Consider the following 21892-nt stretch of genomic DNA (forward strand, 5'->3'; position numbering starts at 1 on the left):
CGCCCTATTTGAGATTCTAAAAAAAATGTAAAGATACTCCAGAAAAAGAAGATATTCTGGAGAAATTATGATTTGTGTGCTTTTGTCCCAATCCATTACATCTGACTTTCTAACAGAGGTTGTAGGGTGTATCAGGTGGGAAGTTAAAGTGTTAAAGTGCATCTGCAGTGTCACATTTTTACACATCATTTTCCTTGTGAGTGCTGGAGAAACTGTGAGCCAGATGTTAGAAGTAACTGAAGACAAGACACACTTCAGTTCACAGATATTTGGAGTGCCTGTCTTTAGTTCCAAGCAATAAACTATTAGTATTAGTCTTGCTGTCTGTTCTGTCTCCACTTTTACAGGCAAAAAGGGGGACCTTTTTTCTCCTTACAAAGGACTTGTACTGTCACACAGGGAGTGCTACCACTACTCAAAAAAGGGACAGGGCCTTCAAGTTGTGAAAGCACTCCCTCGCTCTACTCTCCCTTCTACCAGCTCCACACTTGATTCCCACAGGCTTCCATTGATTCATGTGCTACAGTGTTGATGGAGAGCAAACAGATATCCCCTTCTGCAGTGTACTAAGTCTGCATTGCCTTTTTAACCTGTCTTCTGATTGAATTTCCTGGTTTTGAGTCCTAGGCATACTTACTGATAAAAAAGGAATCATTCATATTCTACGCAAAACTGCCTCATTCCAACCATAAAAATCAGCCCTGTAAGCACAAACATTCAACTAGCACTCACACTGCTGGTAAAGTGTAACGGTGAATGTGAACAGGGGAGCAAGGCTAGAGAGATTATGTTCCCTATAATATGAACAACATAAGATATAGCACGTATTTTTACTAAACAGCCATGGATTGTTGAATTGTTAAGACTCGCTGTAAAAAAGGGATTTTGTGCAGACAAGTCAAAGAGAAAGCACACCAGCCAGTCTCAGGGTGACTCAGTTTGCAAGTTCAAGCTAGGACACACTTCAACAGCTGGCTCTACGGGAGCTCTTGTGCAATTATCAACAGCAGCAGCAGGGAAAGTAAAGAAGCGGCCAAACTTTATGTCATCCAATGGGAGAGCACTACAGCCAATTCCTGTGTCTGAAATTTATGATGAAGTGTGCTCGAAGAGAACATTTCAATTGACCAAAATTCAGGTGCTGCTGCCTCAGTTGGAGATGAAATATCTGTGAAGGACCTAAAATCCCCAAAATGAATTACACATGTGTCAGGGCACTTTGATGAACAGTTACATCTTAAAACCAAAAGTGTAACTGCTTGACATTAACTCATTGTAGACAATGCAGCACAAACTTTGGAGGATTCTCAGCTTATCTTGTGAAGCTGCGCAATAGAATAAGAGCAGCTGAAAGCCAGCTGCTGTGGAGGAAGAACTGGCTGCCTTAACAAGTAGGCAAACTGTCAGAGAGGATTAATGCTCTACCTTAAACCTGAGTTAATAATAAATGGGCTGTTTACTTGTTCAAGGGGGAGGCCATAGATAACAGCATTCAAATCCCCTCCTCTTACTGCCAAAAAGATAAATTCTGGTTAAGTGGGGACCTGCCTGCATTGTGGCCTCCAGTTCCCCAATCATTATGAACAAAACAAGAGTTTTACTCCCAGTTACTAATGGAAATGCTCAGATTGATCACATTCTAAAGAACCATTGGAATGTTTCATTAAGTGTCGGTATTTTTTTAAATATTTGGGTTTTTCATTGACATTTGTGATTTTCCTGTTTCAGATTCATTACATCTGACCACCATCACAGCACCCAAGTCTGTGAAACACACCAATGAAGAGCTTCAATAGAATGCTGAAGGCGGCTTCGAAACTGGGGATGTGCATCACCTTCTTAGCTGCTGATGCATGCAAGAAAATGTGGGAAAGAAACCCATGAGAAGAAGTCAAAGAAATGTCTTCTTCTCTCCCCCTCTCTCCTTCGCTCCTAGAGGGCTGTATTAGCCCACGGTGGGGATTTAACTAATGAGCCTAGCTGCTCTCCACTGAGGGCATCCCAAGACAGCCTTTCTCCTACAATTGGTTCCAAAGGGTTTAAATGCGCTGGTCGCTGCAAAGCTCCACTCTGTCCAGGAGATTATAAGGTAATAAAATAGATGGAAGAGATGTAGTAGAGGGGTAAGTTTACACATTATTTGCTCTTATGATGATTGCTGAGCATACAAAGGCGTCTTAGTAAGTCAATACATTTGATCAACAAACAAATTCTACACTCGTGTATGTATTTTCTCTCACCATCAGCAGAAAACAAAAAACAACACAAAAACCATATTCTCTAACGTACTAGGCTATATACACTTTATATTAAACAAGTTGGAAGCCTTGGGAAAGTGTAGAGAGGGAGAGAGCAAGTGAAGTTAATATTCACTTATGTTGAAAAGAAGTACAATCTATTGTAGGACTAAAATTGTATCCTTCACGCCCAAGGTCCTTTACTACCTTGTGTGATCACTTTTTGGAGCTACCACTGCTGGACTGCAATAGCGAACATAGGCAATGCTTCATTTCCTGGCCACTAGATTCTGGCTCTCAGAAAAATCTGACTGAGGTAAGCTAAAAAATCCTTCAATTTCCCCCAAAAACCATGAAATAAGTATTTCTATTTGTAATTTTCTGCTACTGTGTGTGTTGTGGGCAATTCTGTGGATCATTGCTACAATACGAAGACATTAAAGCTGTAATATTAGATTTTTTTGCCGGTTGGGGGCAGCAGACCCAGCAGTAAACCCAACATTGAATTGCATAAAGTTGACACTGTTAGTAAGCTTACTATTCTGTTTTTTGTCTACCTGACTCCAACTTCACTTAAATTAACTCTACTATTTCTCTCTATTACTATTTGTCTATTTTTATCTTTGTTTTTTGGTACAAAGTACAGTAAAAATGCCATCAAAGACATTACACACATATTTTCAGGTAGTTTTTATAGCAAACCCAATCAAGCATCTGCAGAATTGTAGATTATCAATGATTGTCATGTTATTGTCTACATCACATTTCTGCAAGAAAGCAGTACAGGAAGCTGTGAATTGAGTTATTTTGTGAGATAAGTGTCTGAAACCTATTTGGCGTTAGTGTATATTATTTGTCTGCTATTGTAAACATTTAAATATGTTTGATATGCTTCACCGCATCTTTAACCTGAGTGGCACTAGTGCACTCAGATAGGTAGTGTGCTGAATATCTGAACAGGCATTCTGACTGAGAAAAATAAGAAAATACTTCATAAACATATACATTATATTTGGATGCACACAGCAAGCATATCACATAAATCCAAGAGGTTGTTAAATTATACTCATCTGATCCTGTAATTGTACAATAACACTAAGTATTCTATACAGGGTTCCTGAGAGAAAATGGAAGACATTTTCACTCAAGGATCCAACTTGGTAAAACCCATTCTTTCAGAAGGATCTATCCCATTTTCATTTCTTGTGTCCAATGTGCAAACAAAAACTGTTATAATCCTGGCTATGGCATGTGTGTAAGGATTGGATTCTGTTGACTGTTCCTGTAACATGAACAGCTGACAAAGAGCTTATCGCAGCGGATTAACTACTGCTTTTCAAGGTGTTTTTCCACATCAAAACTGCACTTTTTGGCACTCCACTAAAGAGCATGGGTGTGGTATGCAGCAAATCTCTTCCTCTTTCAAAATCCCCCTTGTGATGGCCGAGCCTTTAGACAAGCTCAACATGACAAGTTGTCTAACAGCAAGCAAGGTAAGCATTTACAATGAGTATGGAGTAGATGAAAACTGACACCAATGCTGATTACCCTCTGTATGCAAAGCTTCTGAATGCATTACCCAGAGAAATCAGGAAGGAAATCCAGCGATTGCAAGGACAGATGTTAAATCATCTATAGTATATTTGTCACCACTGTATAGTCCCAGGATACTCTGTTGTGGGTGTGTCTCTGTGCAAAGATGTCTATTCAATAGGCGCCGCTTTGTTTTCATGACAACCGATAATAACTAAAACTTTCCACACTGACTCACTCTTTGCAGGCTTCAAGTTTCTTAACCTCATGGCATGGAGGTGATATCTTAAAAAACCATGGCCAAGTGTTTTGGCTGTCTTCTCAGTAAACTAGAATCAGAAAGGTCTACGGTATAATTCCTTTATCTCAATACGAAGCCAGCAAAGGGGCATCTCCTTACTTTTCTTAGCTCCTCTTCCTCCCATTAGGCATCCAAGGGACACTCATTTGCAACACTCAAATGACGGCGTGAATGTCTCCCTCAACTGGTAATTCTCAGAGGCCCTAGTGGCGGAATAAATCATTAAGACAGATACTCCTCAGAGATGCTGTGGTGGTTATATACCTCTTGCATCAGAACAGATTTGATTTCATTTGTCCAATGCTCAGTCTTTGGCAAAATGCATAACAAGCAGGGTGATGTGAAATGTTAAAGCCCCTTATTGAAATCATTTGTATTTTTTTCCAAGCTTATTTAAACACCATAGGAAATCTGCAAAATGGGTGTTGGGGAGTTTGGCCAAGCACCGTATATCAGACTAAATGATATATAACATGTCACTTAAGTCATTAAAAATCCAAAGATTGATGAACAAACAAGAGAAAATTCTGTCTCAATTCAATGCTTCTAGGTGAGCCTTCCATCTGCAGCAGATACAGTGATGTGCTATATGGAGGATGCTCATTGTGAGCAAACCATTGTTCTACTGCTAATCCTGGCTCAGCTTCTCAACCAACCAGCACTGGAGGCTTAAATGCAGCAGCCCTTTTAATTCTCCATTTTGTGCTGCTGTTGTTGTGCTCTTCCCGTAAATAATATCAAACATTCTTAAGACTCAGGCCTGCAACTGAATATGAACCATGGCTGTAGAAATGCATTGTGACTTGCATATTAAGTTTTTTTCCTTCGTTCTTAGGACTGGCTGTTGTCGTCTGCTAGGAGATGTGCAGCGGCAGAGATATGACTCTGGTGTCGACGAGTACATCAAAGACTGGGCCTATGAGAGGTCTGCTTTACCTTTGAACATAGAATAGGATTGGAGGCTGTGCCAGACTGATCAGAGGCTGCCCAGCACAGCAAATGCAACGGCAGTGGGCACAAACACTCATCCTATAGTCAGTTTCAAAAGAGCCCTCTACCCACCACTGATAGCCTATACACAGAGTGATCGCAAGCCTCACCAGTGAGGAAAACTGAAACTGTATGCCAAAGCACAACACCCTGCAGAGCTGAGGCAGTGTCAAATGGAACAAAGTTACAGATTCAACAGTCTCTCGTATAGTCCTTCCTAAATAGTGTATTTCCCAATATGCCAAGCCAGCATGGGGAGAAAAGATAAGGGCATACTTGAATACCATCTCTCAGAGGGAGGCTGAGGCTCCACCATCTTATTCAGAAAAAAACAAGCCATATGTACACCTTTATGTTTGTACCAGTCAATTGGAACTAGATAGCAGAGGGAAATCCAGCTTGCTCCCCTGACCTGTTCCCATGGATTGATTCAATTAAAATTAGCTTTATGTTCTTTTTTTTTCAGTCTTTCTTCCACTTCTTCTGCACAAAATATTAATTACATTAATCATAGTTCACAGTCTCTCAGTTAATTGTCAGGCAGTAGTGCATTTTACAAGGCCACAGCTGAAGCCTTGGAGACAAAAACAGGATGGAAATTTGATCATGTGGAGAGTTTGATAAAGAGCGACTGGGCACTAAATCTTTTCCACTACTACTGTAAAAATGCAGATGGCACCCTCATCATGTGTTGCATCCTCAGCAGAGAGAAAACTGGATAAACGGATAGTTAAAATGATCTTGATCTATTCACGATAATTATTTTTCAAGTCAACAATTTATATTAGTGAGCAGCCTCTTAGGCCCTAAGCCAGAGGCTGCTGGCATAGAAATAACATTGTAATATATTTAGTAATACAGTAAATTCTACTGAACTACTTCCTCTTCCTATTTTCAGAGATAGGATAAATTTCTTAATCATAGTGGATACTCTTGTCACTTCAAAGCAACATGATTGTTTTAAAATCATTTGGCAAATTATCTCAAAAAAATGTGCGTGGGCATAAAAGTGTTTATGAGCGCAAACGATTATCAGGTTAAGCAGAAGAAAGCCATGAGCTGGCAGTTTGCTTGCTTTGTAATCTCTACCCCCATATCTTTGTAACAAATTTAGTGTGGACTCTGCAGCTTACAAAAAAAAAAAAAGGACCATATTCTGGCAGTTGCCCACCAATTAAACAGACAATTATGCAAATGTAGCCTTTACTTAGTCAGCGAGTGGGCAGTGGCAGCAGCCTGCACCTTCTACGGGGCAGAGGCTACCACTGCACTGACACAGGAGAGTCTAGTCAAGTTACACACTCCCTTGCTTTTACACACAGACCCACTCGCACACACATATCACCTTTAATTACTGGAAACAGGAAGCTTACAAGCTGAAGTCATTGACCAAAGGGAGAATAAGAAACACGCCTGCTGACTGTGCATGAATAAAATTTGAACGTCATAATACTGTAACTGTGTACAAAATCAGTTATGGCTGTTTTCCAGAACTGATAAGGTAATAACAAAGGCAAATGTCTATCTTTAATGTGTATTATTGCTTGTGTCAGTTTGTCAACAGCGCATTTCTTGTCACAATTCAGATAAATTAGGTTAGGGAGACAAAGAAGAACTGTAAAGTGACATAAGTGCCGATGCAGTTTGAGTATCAAAGAAGCCTCATTAGTATTGGATGTATCGCTCTTTCAGATGTCTGCCAGAATGAACACTTCCAGAAGCATACTGAGCTATTCAAGATGAACAACACAACAAAATGCTGATGGAAGACACAAAGCACTGTGTTGACAGGATTTCGATACGGGGATTGTTAACAGTCGGAGAGAGAGCAAAACTCGGATGCCCAGTGCTCTAATCCAACCTGCTGCTATGTACACTTGGAGGAAGAGACAATATCAGAGTGCAGGAAGTTCAATATCTGCATCTGATTGACCACATCTCAGCCTCCTCAATGAGGAACTGTGTCTCTGTGGTGAGGTGAGGCAGCATGGCTCAAGGATTTCAAGATGAGGCCAAGCTTTCCAGGCAGACCTCACAACTCTTCGCTGAAACATTCATGAGCTTGTGCCAGCATGGAGGCACAGAGAAGGAGGCCAGCGTCAGATCCATGGGTAGAGCCTGCTGCCTCAACCGGACCCCCAGCTGCTCCTTAACCGGGGTGAGTGTGACAAGCCTTCGCACGTAGCCCATCAGCCGCCAGCTGTGGGGCTCTGTTGGGACCCGAGTGGGCTCTGCAGGTACTGGCCTCTAACCAGGTCCCTTCTGGGAGGGACTGGTAGCCATGCCGAGTGCCTTTAAGCTGAGAAAACTCACACTCTGGAGGTAGAGGTTGGCACTTTCCTTTGCCACACGTGTTTGGTGTAGTGTGTAACAGAGCACTGCATGGGCAGTGAAAAGGCACACTGGAGCCGTTTGGATTGGAGAATAGGTCCACTTGTCTACATAGTCATGGTGAAGAGACAAAGAGCTACTATACAGCTAATACTGAGAGAGGAAACAGTTCTCACTGCAAACACCAGGATGTTTTTATACTGTAGCTAGTTGCTTGTGAACACTGTCCCAATGACATAAAAGCCAAACACTTACAGTGAATTGGCAGAAACAATAATTGTTACGGAAACCAAAACCAAACCTTTATCCCAGCTTTTAGAGCCACTAGTATTCATTTAGTGCCAGGGAGTATCCTTCTACCTTTTTGTTTTTCTCCAAGACATCTACATCAGTGCCATAAACTAGTGATGGCTTGTTAACACATTGTAGGATGTCAAACAATTTCCTCTGCTTTCCAAAGTTTATTTGACCTTGGTGAGACTATTTGCAAGATATCTCAAATACAATTTCATAACTTATTTGTGCCTATGTACCAAAAGCCACATCTGAAATAAAAGCCTAGGCATATTCTCTTCGTTAAGACAATTTAACACAAAACAACACCTAGCAATGACATTTATGGACTAACACTGTAAAAAAAAACATCTAACCCCCCCCCCAGCTTGATTGAACTGGGTAGACATAGCGGTTTGGTCAGGGTTAGGCACAAACACCTGGAACTACAGTCTCTTGCCCACAAACCCCAGCCGACAAACTTTTGTGGGGCTTTTGTGATTACTAGGTGAGTGTGATGTTTATTACAGCTGCTAGATTACCAAATTACAAAACGGTAAAACATCTTTTGGTTGTTTTGGATAGACAGTTTCTATTGATCAGATGTTTTGGACCATTATCAAAAAATTCTGAAATCACTATCAAAACTCAGCTGTGTTTACTCTTATGATGTAACAGTTTATAGGAGTATAGTGATGGTTGTGTCTGTGGTTTAACATGTATATGAATGAATGTGTGTTTGTGTGTCTGCCTAGTGTGTTTTTGTGTTTTAAGTGTTTTCGTGCGTACAATATACACTATATATAGGAGATACACAACCCAGTACAGGCGAATGGGTCAGGGCAACATACTGTAAAGGACCTCTGAGCAGAGGTGGCTGATGCAATGAAGCGCCCTGTAAGAAGTAAAAAGAAATCCCAGCGTCTCCTTTACCTTGCCACCACCGCACAGCATGACAATCACAGCATTGCAGACATAAAGTTGGGCTGTATTAATTTGAGCGCTACATATCCACAGGCAATCTGCAGAAAGACACCAATTACACAGACTTTTAAAGTGTCTAATTGAGGCCCTTCAGTCTGAATATGTTATTGCCAGTTCTGATTCAAGGATGAAGACAGCATGCTCAACTGCAGCTTGCTGCTTACTCTTCAAGGGATATGTGGTGTTAATAGGTTGGATACTCAGCCTTTGGTTCAGCGTCCTCCCACTGAACCAGCACGCCGCGGGGTGATAATCCTTATTTTGTTGCAAAGGCTTATTACAATGCTAGCAGTAAATTTTGCATTTAACCACAGGCCTTAGCTGCTTGATGTGAGAGCAACCCTCTGGGGGGAGTGTCAAGTGTACAGCATCACAAAATGGCATATTATACTGTTAACAAAACTTTAGTTATGTGAAAAATTATGCTTTGAAAAACTAAGCATCACCGTTGAGGAAAACTGCAGAACATTTTTCTTTCTGTCATTAATTCTCATCATCATCCCCTCTACTGATGTCATATTATACTTAAAATAATAGCTTATGAGTGTAAAGGCAGATACATACAGTACTTTGAGACAGACTTAAAAATATGTAAGCCTGTGATAAATGTGAATGATTTCCAGAACTCAAATCAAAACTCTTCGGAACTGATGTGCTGATGAACTTGGTCGGCCTTTAATTCCACTTTCACAGTACCACAAAGCTTTGTCCACGTACTCCAGTACGGGTCACACTGATTTCCATGATTCTAACTCCAAAAACAGCCACCAGACTCTCATTAGGAACCCCATGTTGGAGAACATGAATAATGCAGCCCACTTAGAACACTGGCCAGCGTCTGTACACTCACCAGTGTGTTTGATCTTGTCAAGTTTAGCTCACATTTCTGCATTTATTCTGTGGCGTTTAACTAAGCAAGTTCCCCGAATGCACACAAGGGTGTTGCAGGCAGTCACTGGTATTTGATGGGTATAAATATGGGAGCGTTTGAAGATTAACCCAAAAGACGAATGCAGCTGTAACACTTGCAATGGGTAGATGAGCTAATGAGAAGCCAGCCCTGGTCTTTGGCATCATAAACATTTTACCAAATGTATTCCAAAGCCCCTTGGAAAAAGTATCTTGAGAGTTCTTCCCTTTATGTACTGTACTTCATCTCATTACTAGAAGGAGTCAAAAACATCGGCAGGAACTTTGAAGTTCTGAGCTCTTCTGCAAACCAGAAAGCACAAAGGTGAGAGTGGGCATATTACGATAAAATCTCAAAACAGTCCATCCCATTCAGCCACTGAGATTACAAAATTACAACTACAAAATTAACTGTCAATAAAAAAAAAAAAACACCAACAAGTGTTATAACAGGTAACTTTTAAATGACGCTGTGTAGTCTGAACTTTCATACATTCATTTACTGCCTATGTCTTTGTCATTTAAGCCTGACTGAATCCATAGAAAAAAGAACTGATAAAGGAACTGTGGCTTGCTTTTAAGTAAATCTACCATGATAAGTCATGCAAAGAGCAGGAGTATAATTAAAGACAAACATAACAAACATACATGTAAAACACTGTTGATTCAAAAAATTTGTTTTACATCATTACCTGCAAGATGTTGGCAACAAAACTCAACAGCAGACAACCCACTGTAGGTTTCTGCACTTCTGAGTTCATTCTGGTCTGTTTTCAATACATAACCTTTTATCTAAATGCTGATCAACTGAGAATTCATGTGAAAAGATCATGGGAATTTTCAATAACTCAGTGGTTTATTCCAAATTATTTGTGGTTAGATGTTGATATGGATCAGAATTCACAAAGTTAAAACATTTAGGGAAAGAAAATTCCAGAAAAAAAAGGACTTTGAAAAAAACCCAAAACAAACTAAGAAAACTTATTGAAGTTAATACTGAGCCATCCTGTTACAAACGCGCTGAATTGAAAAGACTTGAGCAAAAAAGGGCCGAAATAGGCATGTCAAGCTTAGCTTTATTGAAGGTCAGAGTAGCCTACTTGCAGTGTGGGCAATTTCCCCCTTAAGTCATTTAGCTTTAATTTCCACATCTGATATCACAAAACGTTCTCCCTGTAAGAGGGATAAGCTTAGCATTGGCCAGAGCTAAAAATAATAAGTCTTAGATGTTAAGAGACCAAGGTTTGTTCTCCCAAGTCATTAGCTGAGATAGCCGTTATACTGACTTCTATTCCCTCAGAGGAGCACAGGAGGAATGGTGCACTGCCCGCTATTGCCTTCAAAGTCATTCCAAAGAGTTCGGTCTCCTCCAAATAAAAAAAATAAAACGTCTGAACCCCCACAAATATGTTAGAAAAAATAATTATAATAGTGATAATAACAAATACTGACATGGTAAGGATATCCTTTCTTAGTTGGGCAAGATGCTGAAATAAAGCTGTTACAAGTTACTTATTTAGTCACTCAGTCAGAACCTATTAAGTCAGTTTAATGATGATTATCCACATAGACTCCCCAATGCATGACAACTGCATCCACTGCATAAAGATAAGACCATATTCAGTGAACACAAGGGAGATACTATCAATGCTCCTGTGAAAGCGAGGATGAGAAAGTTCAGCAGAATTACCAAATACTCACTGAAAAACTCAATTACAGTAAACAAGAATAGTTAATTTGTTGCCAGCAGATAATCAAACTGGATTAAGCTGATAAAAACTGATTTTAAGGTGCTGTGGCACTGACTATGGTGCATGAGCCAAATGGTTCCAGTCTGATAAGTCAGCTGGATCCTCCTTAAAGCAACACATTGGGATATTTGATACACAGTCACTCATCCTGCCCCTTTGACAGCAATGAAGGTAAAACGTTAGGGGCTATAAAAATGATATACATGACAACGGCATTTCATCATGTGTTATACCAGCTCCCAGATACTCGCTGTTAGCTCAGGACCCAGAGGAGCTTCTGTATCTCCACGATAAACTCATCTGGCATGATTTATTAACTAGTGAATCACACTCTGCTCTTGCTGTGTTATATACACACAAATGCACACGCGCGTGTGCACACACACACAGACACACAGACAGACACACTCACACACTGCAACTTCTCTGGAACAGTAAGCCTTTCCACAGGGACAGTCAAAGTCATTAGTACCTCCAAACTTTCTCCATGCTAATTTTTGCTTTGATAATGCTGGGTAGCTCATTTAAAACATAGTTCAGAAACAGAGTGTTAATGTTTAAAACTTTCACAATCAATATAACTTCTTGCCACTCTCACATAAGAGAGCTCTCCATAACTTCCGCAAACGTTAATAATACTTCTTGGAAAAACTTATCAAGTTTCAGAGCGTAAAAAAATCATGACTTGTTTCACTTTCAACGAATACGCCCCTCCGTGGATTCAGGGTGCCTCGACTCATCAGAACGATGCTCTATCTGGTCAAAATGACCTTGTGGAGGTTAGGCTAAGGCAGCTGTCTTATCACATCGGCCCTGCCCTGGTCTCAAGCGGTCCATCGAGTGCACTGCTGGCACCAGACTGCACAAAGAATGCTGGCATCATTTCATTCTTTGAGCCTCCATCTGCCACAACTCTGACCAAGGGGCTACTTCTTATTTTAGACCATCTATTCACATCCCTGCGTCCGTGTCCGCTCATACAGACCCCCACCGGCCCATCACCCCCGTCCCATTTACCCCTCACATCCACTCTTCAAACGCAAAACTTGGGCTCCCAAGGCAGAGCTATGCTGAACTCTATGAAGTAGACTGGAAACGTCTGTGTCCTTTCATAAACTTTGTCAGGTGAAGGATAGTAGTTCTGCTCTAATGGACAGAGAAGCAGCTTTGCCCTTTCACACAGAACTTTAAAAGGAAATCCCAGACAGCCAGTACAAAGGCAACATTCAGACACACTGATCACTTTGCAATAAGTGCAATTTTTAATTGTCATTTCAATATCTACAAACATGCACAAGAGGAAGTCAGTTTACATACATTATAATCTAAGTGTATCAAATGAATTCTGAATATTTTTTATGACAAAAATCTTCTGTTCATACACTGTTCATATACTGCTTTTAAGTATGGCGTCACTTAATATACAGAAATATAGAGATACAAATTTTTTTCCCCCACTTTTCAAATGCACATACTTTTTCACTTACAGTATACACATATATGAGTACCCATATACTTATTCACACACTGCTGGTGCTGTTAGGAATGCTTCATATTTTCACGACTACTGTAACTGTCTGACACACCACAGTAGAGACCTTAACATCTGTAATGATGGATGGCCTTCACATTAGACATTTCAAAGTAGCCCCAAAGAGAAAAACATTTTAAGTGACATCTATGGATTACCAAGGGGAATGGCTGCACATAATTGACTTCATATGCAGCTCAAGTGAGATCTGGCATGCAGCTGATATCTCTGCAGAGACACGTATCACAGCAGAGAATGTGCATGGCCTAAGTATTTATTAAATTGTCCCAGAGTGTTTTAAATTCAAGACAAGAATTTAAAATGGACATTTGAAAATTTGACAAAAGAATATTTTATTTGAATAGTTGCACTATTTTTTATATAAACGCACATACTAACATGAGCACATGTAAAATGTAAAAAAGCAATAATGTTAAACTAACACTTTCTGACATGTGTATGCTTCAACATTGTTGCTTCTTTAAGCACCTTGTTGGCTGGCCTCACATGTGCATACACAGAGCCAAGTCAAGTAGTGAAAAATTGCCAAAGAAATGTCTGGCAGAATAAAAATAAAAAAATCTCTCCTGCTAGAAGAATCTCCACGGTAGAAGTACACCTGAAGCCATTACTGTACCAGAACAGTTGACTTTGACTATTTTTTTTCCTGTAGTCTCACAGGTGGGACCAAATTAACTGTAATCATACCCAACTTCAAAATTAACACACACCTCAAAGCACATGTGACAGAAAAACTTGGTATCAGAAGCCTTTCTTCATTTGGTTTTAACCAAATAGTGGCCAAAAAAACGACAGTACCTATATACAGTGTATACAGTAGCATAACTCTACCTCTAGGTTATAGCTTCCTAGGCAAAGTCAGTTTGTTGCTTGAGTACTTAAAGTGCAGTAAAAGATAAACTTTTTGTCCATGACCTCCACATCGTTTGGCCTGGGGACTGCTCATCATGTCCCTTGGCTGCACTGTGCTAGCATATTGTCTATTCTCCAGCTGTTAAAGAAGACAAGTCTTTGGTGAATCTGAATTGTTCTGTGTTTTAAGATTACTCCCAAGAGTGTGCATCACAGACCCACACCATTCAGTTTGGAATTTAAAGGAGTGCAGATTAATAAATCATAATCCCGAACTCAGCACTCCTCAGTCACCTTTTTTGTTGTATCTAACACCCCAATTCCCAGCGGGCTGGACACAGAAAGGCATGTAAGATCTGTGCTGCTCAGGCGAAGGGAAACAAACAGGTGGTGTAAACCTCGACGGGCCCAGCGTCTCCACACGAAGTCTCTCAGACTCTGTCCTATCAAAGCAGGTTGTGAGACCTTGCTGCAGTTCCCTGGTAGTCCCCTTGCTATGCACACTTAGCAGCCTCTGGGAAAAGCGCTCCAGGTGCTCATTGACTTGCATGAAGGCTGACTTTAGTTCTCACGCTGGTGCATTCGAAAGACTGATGAGCTGCTATTGATCTCCTGCAGAAGATGCTTTTTCTCACGCACAAAGAAGATTATATAATAAGTAATGACAAGAAAAGGATTTTGCCAGTTATCTTCACTGGATATTATCCTAGTATGCTAGAAAACATTTTGATTTCTTTGGACCACCGACCTATGTTATTGCCGTCAGTGGACGAAACATGTGAATCATCCCGATAACATTGTGCATGGAATTGGTAAAGTAGACTGTTATTACCCATGAGTGCTGCAACTTGCCCAGCATAAGTCAGAGGCCTTTTGCTTTCAAGGACATTTAGGATCCCAAGGTACTTGTTGAAGACGAGGAATATTATTAACCCCCATGGCATGGGGGTTCCATTTTTATATATTTCGCAGACAGAACCGTCAAACCATTATATTATAACGTTCTTCGAATAGTGAAAGCTAATTTGACTTGGGAAAAATTGTTCTGTGTAAGGTCAAAACAATGCCACAACAATGGCGGAAATGGGGCATTTTTAAAAATAACTAGACAGGGGAGGAAACTTCAGCAATACAAGCTGTTCTTTTTTTTCTAGGCCAGTGTGCACCAGCTTGCCATGACTAGACACTTGTCTAAGTTAAAAAAGGGAAGTAACACACTTTTACTTTAGAGAAAAGCCAGATGAGAGTCGATAGATGCACAACTTGCTTTTAGATTCCCAACTCCACCATTCACTTTGGGAAACTTTGTAAAGGACCTTGAAAATACTTGGATGACAAATTTTTCGTTTCTCGCAAACTAATTTACGCTACACTCCTAAATCGGATCGGACAAGCTGGAGTCATTGGATTTACAGTAAACAATTAAGAAAACCATAAAACTGTGTGAAATGACCTTTTCATATAATGCCTTCTGATAAACTAAGAAAGACTAAAGAGCTGCAATGTTCATTACACCTCATAATACAAAAGTGTTAACTAAAATACGCATGTTCTTAGAACAAAAGCTGCCAGGGGGATTCAAAATGTAAAAGGTCACTGAATCACAAAGTTCATATGGGTTTGTCCTGTGGAAAGTATGAATATGCACACAGAATATAATGGGTATCAGCCATGCGGATTGTGAAATGTTTTACATTTACAGTAAGTTGAAACTTTTTTGAAAGATACAGTAGACAACAGACAGGCACAGAACTCTCTAAGGTTCATCCCTTATTGACCATTAATATTTAAAGCAGAATTCACAACAATTTGACCATTAGTCAGTTTTGTGTACAAAACTGATAGTTTGTTTCAAGGGTGGCACCAAAGAAAAGGTCATATGATGACCACATGGTCAGAGATCCTCGAGGGAGTATGACAGTGTTCAGTTATGTTCATGGTAATCTGCCCTTTAAGTTTTAAGAGATGTTATATACAAGTGAAAACTTTGCCCTGTGGGTGGTAAAGGAAAGGTCAATGGGTCACAACAGTGAATCAGGAATGTGCTCCAAAGAGGACGGCAGAAGGATATGACAGTATTCTTAAGTATTTATAACAAGATTGGTCTGGTGACTAGAGGAGGAGTCTGGAAACATCCTATGGGGATAATGAATTTAATTATTTTTGCTGTTCTGATGGACTGTGTAAAGAGTGAATCATTTAAACCAATGCTGGTGCTTCTGTAGTATGACTAAAAACAAACAACGGAAAACTGTCTGTCACTTCACAAAATGTCAAGTGTTGATCAAGGAAAAATTTTGATATTATAATGGCACTATACCATCAAGTCAGGGGATCACCACAGTCAATAGAAATCATTCTCTGGAAACCTCAAAAATGCACATAGCTTGATTGCATTTCTTCCAGTACTTCTCAGCCTATCTTGCTTTAGACCAAAGAGTTGGACCAACTAACTTAAGAACCTGCCAAAACAATTGAAGAAAATGACACACGGATCCTCCTCGTTTGTAGAAGGAACATGATTTAGATAGCAGTGTAAAAAAAAAAAATCTAAATTTCTAACAAAACAGTCAGCATCATGGGTAATGTAGGTACCAGATTTTTGCTGGGAAAAAGAATTCATCTCTGGTTCTGCTTTAAAAATTTAGATCCTTTTTATTTTAAAGCTGTCCATTGTTAGTCTGAAATGTCATACGGGGTGTGATGCTAATGATGGAGGAGATCTGTTGATTTCTCTTAAATTAAGACAGGTGTACAATGGTGGCCCAGGACAAAGCTTGTGAAGACTAGAACAATTTTATCAGCCGTTTGGCTCTTGGCAAATGTTCATTTTAGACCTGCAGAGGAATGACTGTGGCAGAGCGAAACTCTGCTGAAACTCTGGCTGAGCAGGTGTGCTTTTACACTTGTCTTTCTTGTATAGGACATGGCAGTATGACAATATTCTGTCTACCGTCCTTAGTGACACAAGACTCTGGAGCTCCCCTATAATTAACCCTGGCTGAGCTCCAGCCCAGGTAGTGCATGAGAGAAGGCCCACTGACTGCCAGCATGTCTGGCAGACACCATCCATTCCCCAAACCTGGAGATGATCCTGCACAGGAGACACTTTGACACTCTCTACCGCATACATAGTGGCCCGAGAGCAGAGCTTCAGCCAACAAACCCATCTGTGGAACTCATTATTAGATCACTGCTAAAGACTCAAGCAAGATCCTCCACGCTCAAACTCAGTCTTGCAAATATTATTTTAAGCTGCAGATATGCATTATCTCGATTCAGCTAATTGAGTGCAACAATAGTCTCCTCATATATTTCTATTTCACTCGATCTGTGCGAAAGAGTTGATGCTTGGTTTTGGTCAGCTTGGCTAACCTGGAAGGCTGTTTTCTTTAGGTAGTGATGAGCAATTTAAGACACAGCAGAACTGTAAGATAAACTAAGATTAATATGTCAATGGTGTATGGATTGTACAGCACCTATACATAAGTGTACAGTACATGTAGCTGGGAAACATTTCCACAGCTACCAGAAGTGCTGAGCATTACTGTGCATCAGCATTTCTTAAAAGGACCCACAAGAGCTATAACATTCTAGGTATCATCTCAGTCGTTGTTGGATAAAGAGAATCCATAAGCCCCTCATTGTTTGCAGTTTGACCAGGTGCTTGGCACATAAAACCCCTACATTCGTCTGCCAAAAGCTGCTAGCCCACACACTAGACTGCAAATACAGCATCTCCTCTCCTCTTGCTCACTGTTCTGAAAATATGTTTTTCAAGAAACCACACTAGAAACACAAGCTGTTTGTATTAAGATTATTTTCACAATTAGGAGAAAATTAAATGTATATGTACTTCCCTTATAGCCATAAAGCAAAAGGCATTTTCATCATACATCTTTTGTTAAAATCTTTTGAATGCTATCATACTTTTAATAGACTTTAATGTTTCTGTGCAAACTCACAGCTACATACACCCCTGTGCAATGCTGTTTTATGATGAATATGAACCTGGGGTTAACCTGTTTGTCACAAAGACCAGAAATCAATTAATATTTAATTTGTCTCCAAATAAAACAGGAGGGGTTCTAATAATGTCGCTGTAAGCTTTTATTAGATTAATTTGAGTTTTTTTTTTTTATTATTAAAAGGTAACATTACTTTCAGCTAGTTTCAGCTTTACTTTGCCTTCAGAATGATTGATCTGTGAATGGATGACTGCACCAGGTTAGTGTGCAATTCACTGTTTTGTTCATGCTGCTAACACAATCTGGTTTTGACTGTCTTAAAATGTTTCTCACATAATGCTCTATCTTACATTCCCCACTTGATGATAATAGATAAGGCCATTATTTGAAATATATAGCGTGTATTTAACGTCAAATGAGGAACGGTCGCTTCACTGTTACAATTTTATGTGAAGTCATATCAGGTTGTTTGCAAGCTTTAATTTGATTTGAACCAAAAGCCACTCGTCAACAAATGTATGTATGTAGTCACTATTTGCTGTTACTAAAACAAGTAAAATATAAGATATACTTTAGTATAAGTTAAATTCTCAGTTATGAGCTGTCACTTAGCAATGGGCACTGAGCAATTCTGTAAATTTAAGTGAATGGGATCCTCTGAGGAAGTACGACATTTTTACTTCTCCATATGAACCTTGATCAGCATGGGGTGAACATAAGCAACATCTTGACATGGTTGTCCTTGCTGAATCACAAAAAATACAACAGTATTTTAATTACTGGGAAGCAAAATGTTCATTTTTCCTGTGCCAACCTTGAGCCTTCATGGCAATTTAATGTTTTTTTTTTCTGCACAAAAAAGAAGGCACTGTCAGATTTGTAACTAAACATTCAAAAGCCAGCAATGATGTTTTTTTAAGCTTCCACATGCTCAGCGTATCCAGCTGGCACACCATCATTACACAAAATCCGAATTGCCATATCCTCATTATACAAGTTTAATTGATTGTCATCGCCTGATATGAAATCGTCATATGTAAATAACTATCAAGATCAATTTAAAATATGAAATATAACGTAACATTCATTGCTTCTATTTTCCTACTTGTGGTTTAAAACTGAAATTCTACTTTCTATGTTAAATACTGAATGGTTTAAAACCGTCTAATGGAATAGATGGTTGAACGTGGGTTGCCATTATCCAAATGTATGACACAGGTTGAAACCACACAGTGCTCTTCAAATCAGCTGGGCACAAAATACCCTTCTGTTCCCACTGTCACCTCCTGGTACCTTCACGCTCTGTGGATATATCTGGGAGGGAGGGGGAGGCAGGGGAGAGCCAGAAACCAGGGGCTGAGGCCGAGGAGCCTGGATAAATTAGCCAAACCACTTAGGTGATTTCAACTAAAATTAGCAATGCTGCCTGTGGGCTCCATCAATTCTGAACTTGCTCAAACTCTGACAAGCATGGGGGAACTTTTTCCCCCTGGCCCCACAATCTAAGAGCCCCTTCTGTCTGGGTCTTTCTCTCTCTCCCTCTTTTCCTCCTTACACTCTCTGCTTTCACTCCACATTTTACTACAGAGAGTTCCAATTAAGGCTCTCAACCACTTTGCAGTATAAGTATTGTACACGGCAGTGCATTGTTTTTCTCTCTTTCCTACTTCATACAAATAGAAAGCATCAGTAGTAATACAATTAAGGAACATTTCCCAAGGCTCGCTATACAAATATAATCCAAAAGTGCTGAAATTGATCAAAAACTATAAACTGGAAAATTATTTAAATTTGAAAGCACAAACGAATGGTGTTAGTGTTGCAAAACTACGCTGTGATTCATCCTCAAGGTTTGCACTGCAGCTTCACGGTCACAGGTGCTTGTAGTGTCTGTGGACACAACAGTGTTGTGGCTGAGAAATCTGAATAGGCTGGAACACAATGAGCTGAAATTTCAAAAGGCTCCTTTTGCTAAGTTGTTATACAAATATTAGCAACACAGCAACAGAAATTTCTCTGCTCAAATGCATTACACAAATCACATTTCCTTTTTAATAATGTAAAATTACGCAAATAAAATAAGACTATTATAACAAGTATTTCTTAGATATTTGTTGATGCAAATTCAGGATAATTAGACAATATCCTTTATAATCTGAGGACATATGTGCTGCATCTATCTACACTTGGTTTCTCCTGAGCAAATTTCCAGCCCACCTAAACTGACAGGTGGCCACACTGGAGTAAAAAAATTTGCAACAAATTTTGGATACAGTAGCATGTCTCTATCAAAGGCGCTTCTGATAGTGCTGCAATATCAAACTGTATTCAAAGACAAGAGTTAATGAGATAAACTGTAAGATTACACACAATACTGTACACTTTCCAAAAGCAACAGTGAAGCCTTCGTATTTTTATTCGCAAGAGGGGGAAAAACCTCTATTCAGCCACACAGAAACAGCATCCATTCAAGGTGAAACATTACAAAAACCTCATGTTTGATTTGGAGAACATTTATATATCCACATATGTTTATGAAATCAACCACACACATTTTAAGGTGATTTATATTAGTGTAGTTAATTGCTCACAGTAGTTCACACTGCAGGGTGAACAACGCTTTTCATTGCTAATCAGACAGCAACTCATCAGCACCCAGATGGCACGTGTACTGAAACAGAAAACCTAAACGTGTGTGCACACGCAGACATTTACACATAAACAAAAGCAAAAATGACAACTTTTGACAAAATTATACTTCCATGACTCACATTCCATTAGACTTGTAAACATGCATAAAATAGTGACGGATCACATTTGCTGCTTGAGTGACTGCCTGAGTCCGAGGAGCCTAGGCAAATGAAGACAAAGAAATTTCATAGGAGGAAATGCAAGGCTCCAACAAGCCAAGCAGACTAAATTGACCTATTCCTTAATCGCTTTTAATGAAGACAATGTGAGCCTTGAGTGCCACTGAGACCTTGGGCGCAGGCGCTGCCTGCATGCGCTGCCGCAAACTGGCTGTCACACAATCAAAGCCAGGCAGCTGATTTTTAATTCTAAATTGTGGATTCCAAAACATCTCTCTCAGAGATTACCTTTCCCCTGCAGACTTTCTCCAATTTGTTCAATTAATAGGACTAGTGCTCCAACTAAAACGTCACATCTAAATGATTTTAATTTGAGATGAAACCGCAAGTGACAACTAGTCGGAGAGATTGTGAGAGATGTCTCACAATGGAAAGGAGTAAAGCAGTCATATTAACATCCATCCAACCAAGCATCTCTGGATTGTGCTTCAAAATTGGGGTCTTTTTTATTATTTCACAAGTTTAAGACTGTAATAAATAAATAAATACAAATACAATTATAAATAATAAATAAATAGATTTACTACCATGCTGTCACTAGTCTGGTTTTGTTGTCTTTTTTTTTATTATTTAAAAAATACCCTCAACTGCACAGTTTGCTTTATTTAGATATCTGGATCAGACTAGCTTTTGTCTCCATTCATCCTGACCTGTTTGATGACACTGTGCTTTGTAAGCTTCTACTAAGAGGCAGCTCAGACATACCACTGAGACAACGAGGTCAGATCAAATTAAAACTATTTGATCACACTGCTGTACAACACCACAGCCAGCTGTTTTTTTTCCATTATGCAACTGCTAACATCTGCTACTTCTTCATAGACATTATGTGCAGCCTAATAAAGCTGCAATATTTATATTATGCATTGGAACATGAAGCTAAAATTTTAAATCAAAGCTGAACAGGACGACGTATCGGAGACCATTTAAGAATTTAATGACTACATCAAAATAATCACTACAATAAAAGGTTCATACATGCAAATTGGAAGACTTTTTCAATCTCCCAGGCGAAAGAACTTATTTGCTCACATGTTAGATGAATTCATTTTGCTTCAACCTCCATTTTTTACTGGGCCAGGACTGGTAAAATAGTATGCAGACAAATGTTCTCTTTTGGGAATGTCTAGCGGAGGACATTTCTCTGGGAATATGCGAACATTCTTTATTTGGCATAATAGCTCCTGCAAACCTATTGTTTTGAGTTGACAAGGTGCTCCACGAAGCACATCAGCTCTTATATCAAATTTGCCATTCTGACCTTCGCCCTAGTTTCAAATGGGGAAAAAGGAGTGCACATGAAACAGAGTGGGGAAGCAAGAAATGGGGGGGGGGGGGGCT

General features: G+C 39.6%; 1 protein-coding gene and 1 long non-coding RNA gene across 3 annotated transcripts in view; one reads left to right on the top strand and one right to left on the bottom strand.

Moving 5' to 3' along the window:
* The window catches only part of roraa (RAR-related orphan receptor A, paralog a), a 171904-nt gene that overhangs the window by 137514 nt on the left and 12498 nt on the right, over positions 1-21892 (bottom strand). The window lies entirely within an intron of this gene.
* On the top strand, positions 1486-20888 carry LOC137126269 (uncharacterized). The gene is made up of 3 exons (XR_010914296.1): positions 1486-2089; positions 2433-4996; positions 6754-20888. It is a non-coding gene; the product is annotated as an uncharacterized lncRNA (long non-coding RNA).

The sequence above is a fragment of the Channa argus genome, chromosome 4 (genome assembly GCF_033026475.1).
Source record: "Channa argus isolate prfri chromosome 4, Channa argus male v1.0, whole genome shotgun sequence".
NCBI classification, from domain to species: Eukaryota; Metazoa; Chordata; class Actinopteri; order Anabantiformes; family Channidae; genus Channa; species Channa argus.